Genomic DNA, 5,582 nt, shown 5'->3' on the forward strand with positions numbered 1-5,582 from the left:
GTAAAGCTTAATAAGGTTTCTGATATTCTTCCTTCCCAATTCCATTCAGTCTTCCTTGTAAGTGACTGAAAACTGCGTCGCTCCTCTTCTCTCCGACGTTTTTGCACATATCTGCTGATATAAACTAAAGAGAGAATGCATGAGGATTGAAAACAAGGGTTTTGGGTTTAGGGTATGGTACCAGATAAAGATGAACTAGCCATCTAAGACGACAAAAAGTGGTAAAAATGAGGGTAAAAGACGTCCTAGATGTATATGTCGATGCCTGCCTAAAATCAATGATGAGAAAATTAGATGTCAATATTAAGGTCAAATAAAATGAACTAGTATATCCTGTCAGAAATAATCTCCATGAATAGAAGTCCTCTGGTGGGAGTTTGTAGTGCAAGTACTCTAGCTACCGCCTAGTCTAGTGCTAACCACAAATGAGCTATCATACATAGTGTAGAAGCGTGCAGGTCTAAATCATCATAGTTTTGTGTCAAACATTCCTGAAAAATACTTAAGGTCGAATAGGTTACATATTAAAATTTAAAAAGTACTTGAAATTTTGAAAGCAAAGCAAGGAAATGATTAGTACGGATAGACATCCTCCCCCAGACTTAAATCACACTGTCCCTAGTGTGAAAAAGTTGGTGAGAAGATGGTGAATAAAAGTGGAAATAAAATAAGATGAAAGAAAAGAAAATGATGATAGAACCGTGATGGCTGTCAAATAACAGTGAAGTGCTGATCAATCACTCATCATCCGATGTGTCTGCTTCGAACTGGTGCTGCTCCTGGAGGAAGGTGACAACGCGCTCAAAGCGTCGTCCTTGCCTCTCAACTCTGCGCTCCAGATTAGAATATGTGTGTGACGATGTCGATGATGAAGTGTGGCCAGTCGAGATAGATGGCTGAAAGTGAGCACGTGCTGCAGCTGCATCGCGCTTTGCCTTGGCCACGATGTATTGGCCGATGGTGAATGGTAGACGAGGCACAGATGGCAGAAACTCATCCGGTTCCAGAGTCCATCGCGGACGTCCTCCGTTACACAATCTCGGGACTGATGCTGAAGGTAAGCAGACTCGGTGCTTCTCGGTGCCAGTGCAATATCTGTAACCAAACCTGTCTGGATCGAAAGCGGCACGAGAGATAGTGTGATCGCGAGAGAGATAGAGTAGGTCATACCAGACGTCGGGATGTGGGTCATCAGATGAGAAATCAAATCCTACAGCATGTAGTATCGCTGTAATAGCGCTCCTGTAAGCTGGAGTAGCGTCCTCACAACCATGTAAATCATGATTCACCTTCACCATGTTCTGTGCTATGATCCAGGCAAAGCAGGCACGTCGTGGGTCGTCCATAAATGGCATCTGAAGTGTAATGTGCTCAGTCTTCAAAACACATCCCATGTTGGCTCTAGAGAAAATCGTGTGTGCTAAGAGTTTGTGCACAACTCTCACTGCAGGATGAGTAAAAAGGGATGACTTGGATCTCCCGCTATCATATACGCCATGACCCATCTCTCTCCATAAGTCAAAATCGGGTTCCTCTTCAAGGTGAATGCCATCAGTGTATGGAAGCTTAAGAGCTTCATAAAGTGCAGAAATGGTGAGTGAGTAAGTCTGTCCGCGGATAGAGAATGACAAGATGCCGTCAGATACTCTGGGGTTCCTCCTTTTTGTGTGGTGGAATATGACAGTTGCTAAGAACTCACGGACTAGTTCAGGATAAGTTAGAAGGTTCAGCTCCATGTAGGGTCTCAGCTTAAGTGCATCGATGTACCAGATTACAACTTCTTTAATTCCAAGCATCTCGAGTGTATGATAATCAAGGCAAGGCGTAGGTTTGATGTTCAGCTTCTTGAAACGTCTTGCATAGTCCACTCTCGGGTTGATCTCTTTCCCAATGTATCGGATCTGTGGTGGCTCGGGAATTGCTCGTGTTTCTCTTAAGTGCTGGAGCAGTCTCATCACGTAGTTTCTTCTTCTCGGTCTGGCTTGGTTCAGCATATACTCTCCAAAAGTAACATCATCGGGAATGTCCTCAGAGCTGTCACTAGTGCGACTGCTTCTTCGGGATCTGTTTTGTTCCATTTTTCCTACAAGACGAGATGATTCTTGGAAAAAGAGTGACTATGGATGCTGATCTTAACACATTAACGATCAGTAATACTTATCCTAGTATCAAGAGATTAGTTAAAACCACAAGGAAGCATAATTGACATTGAATCGAAAAAATCGAGTAGTTCATGACAAGATTCAGATTTTTGATGTTCTCAACATAGAAATCTTCTAAAAATCGGTTTTAATGAGCAATTTCCATGTCAAATCTATAGGTTACCTAATACCAATCAGTAATCACACAAGACTAAATCAAATTCATCAATTTTGCTGTTCCAAATTCGATTTTTGTACAACATGTAGAATCCAAATTTCAAAAATCTCAATTCCTCTTAAGCTAGGTGTTAAAATCGATTTTCAGACAACCTAGAAGGATAATCTATTGTTCTTAAGCTATTTCCACCATCAATAAACCAAGATTTGGGTTTTTAAGAAAATCCTAAATTCCAAAATCAATTAAAAATTGCGAGTTTGAGCTTCATACCTTGCTGGAAAGAGAAAATTGATGCTAGATTTGGAATCAGCTTTGAAAAAAAAAGAGGGTTGGGCCAAGAATTTCTTAAAAAGCTTAAGAATTGAAAAAGATGAGTTTTTGATCCAAAAAGTGCAAAAAGATGAGTTTCTATCTCATAAATCTCCAAGTCTTTTGGAAGAGAAGAGAAAAAGGAGTTTTTGATCCAAAAAGTGCATTTTCTTTCTTTAAAAAGCGTTTTTGAAACAGAAACAAAAAATTTCCGGGAATTCAAAAGCTTACGGGAACTTACTTTTCTTGTCTTGTACGCAACGGGGGTTTAAAACTTACGGAAAATCTTAACGGGCTTTACTAGGATGCTCCGGGAATCGCCGGGAAATCATCGGGAATCAATGGGGATCACCGGGAATCACTGGAAATCACCGGGAATCACCGGGAAACAACAGGTAACACCAGGAAACACTAGATAACACCGGGAAACACCAGGTAACACTGGGGAAACACTGGGAAACACCAGGTAACTTTTGAAAAGCGGCGGAAGTCCAAGTTCCCGTCTCAATGACCAACGGCCGCGGTCAAGAGACGCGCGACCGCGGTGATTATAGGCTCGGCCGGGGTCACATTCACGGTGCCGCAGTCGATGATGCTTTGGCCGTGGGTCGGTTGGTCGCGACCGCAGCCCTTTTTCCTGCGGCCTTCGTCCAACTTTCAGGTTTCTGCCGGGCCGAGCAGCTAAAAACCTCTCCTTCTTTCTCGGTTTTTCTAATTTTTTTTATTTTTTTGTGCTTTTGTTTTATAAAAATACCTGAAACTTAAAGAGAAAAAGAAAACATAAATTGTAAAAAGAAAACTAAAAGAAAGAGTACCTAAATGGGTTGCCTCCCATTAAGCGCTTTTGTTTTAAGTCGTTTAGCTCGACGTAGGCATGAAAAGTCAGGCTGATTTGAATGGCACTCCACTTGATGTGCCTTTATCATTTCCGGTCGCTGAAGGTTTAACTTCTTGTCCTTGAGGAGCCGTCTTCTTTTCTTTCCTCTTCTTTCAGATTTTAACGTTGTTTAAAACCCTTTTGGTGTTTTCGATCAGCTCCTGGATTTGGTCCTCACTAGTCTCTGTCGCCTCCGGTGGAATTATGATCTTGATCTTTGCAAAAGCTCTCGGATTCTCCTTTTGTTTCTCTTTTGGCCGATTTCCTTTGCTTGGAAAATCATCTAGGATAGTTGGATAAAACCTTCTGCGATCTACATTGAGGAAGACAGCATGCCGGTTTTCGTGATCAATTACTGCTCCTACAGAAGCTAGGAATGGTCTCCCGAATATGAGTGGCCTCTGCTGGTCTTGATCCAAATCCAGGACTTGGAAATGTGCTGGAACAATCTTGTCTCCTACTAGAACTTGTAGATCATGAATCGCCCTTTCAGTATCCTTTTGAGATGAATCTCCAAAGAAAACCTTGATCGTCGATGTCTTTAAGGTTTTTATGCCCAATTTTTCGGCAAATGTCTTTGACATGATGTTGACATTGGCTCCGGAATCGCACAGACAGTCTGTGAACCTGATTCCTGAAATGAAACATTGGAAAACAAAACGTCCCGGATTGTCGTCTTTTGTAAGCCTTTGAAACGGTGAACGTTGAGGTACCTTGAATGGTGGTTTCTTGGAATGGACATCCTTGTAAAGTGGTACAAAGATTGGGGTTTCTTCATCCTTTCCATCGGTTCTGGCTTCTTCTTCGGGCAGTGTGGTTATGGCATTGCAAAATCTCTTGGGGTTATCCTCAACTCTTCCGGGAAGAGCTCCACTTTGTCTGTTCATAGAGTCGGCTGTTTGGACAACTTGTACGTCTAGCTTTTTGACGTGCGAAGATAAAGCTTCAAACTTCCCGTTCAGGTCATTGTCCATGCAGTCAACCTTCACGTTCATGTCTTTAGATGCTTTCTCGTTTGTCATAACAAGCTGTTGGATGGACTGTTCAAGTCTTCCCATTTGTGAAGCTAGCTGGTTCGTCGTGACTCCTTGCTGTTGTACAAATTGATTGTTAAAACCCGTACCTTGATAGTTATATGGCTGTCGCGGTTGATAAGTTCCTGTCCCTCCGAAGTTTCCACCTTAGAAGTTGTTTTGGAAGGATTTTTGCTGTGGTGGGTAGTACTGATTTTGAGGATTCTCCACGTTTGGATTGCGGTAAGAGAGATTGTTGTAATTTGCATTCCAGAAGTTGTTGTTGAAGCCATTGTTGAAGCGATTTGGAGATGGTGCTTGTGCTCATACATAGTTCACTTCTTCTTCTTGAAAGGCTGGATCTCTTTCATCTTCTGCGCCAATGTTGGTCTAACAAGCATGGATTGGGCGATTGTTGCTTTTCAAAATCTGGCTCATCATGTTCTTCAACTTGGTTATCTCCTTGTTGTCTGCTCCGGTTTGCTTCGTCGAGCGATCGTATTCAGGACAATCATTGCTATTGGCTTGAGCCAAATTCTCGATGAGGGCTCTTCCTTGTGCTATCGTTTTTTGTCCAAAATCTCCATTGCTAGCTGTATCAAGCGAAAGTTTGTATTTTGGTTTCAAACCTCGGTAAAACGTGCTCAGCAGGCTTGATCCGGGAAATCCATGGTGTGGGCAATCACATTCATACTCCTTAAAACGTTCCCATGCTTCATAGAAAGGTTCAGTCGGTCCTTGCTGAAAACTTGAGATCTTGGTTCTCAACAAGTTCGACCTTGACTTAGTATAGAAGTGGTTCAGGAAAGCAGTTTTACATTCTTCCCAATTTCAAATCGATCCTGCAGGCAAAGATTTCAACCAACAGTGAGCTTTATCTTCTAATGAAAAAGGGAACAACTTACACTTTAAATAGTCTGCTGGAACTTGGTTTGTTCTCATCATGCTGCAGATTTCTTCAAAGAGCTCGATATGGTCCATTGGATGTTCAGAAGGAACTCCATGGAACTGGTTTTGTTTCACCAATGAGATGATTTGAGGCTTGACCTCAAACTCATTCCGGT

The 5,582-nt window shown here is 42.1% G+C and overlaps 1 pseudogene; it reads left to right on the plus strand.

The window, feature by feature from the left end:
• Positions 1 to 5,182: 5,182 nt before the first annotated feature.
• LOC112083203 lies at positions 5,183 to 5,283 on the plus strand (annotated as a pseudogene).
• Positions 5,284 to 5,582: the final 299 nt, after the last annotated feature.

This window comes from Eutrema salsugineum, unplaced genomic scaffold, assembly GCF_000478725.1.
Source record: "Eutrema salsugineum unplaced genomic scaffold, Eutsalg1_0 scaffold_7, whole genome shotgun sequence".
Lineage (NCBI taxonomy): Eukaryota > Viridiplantae > Streptophyta > Magnoliopsida > Brassicales > Brassicaceae > Eutrema > Eutrema salsugineum.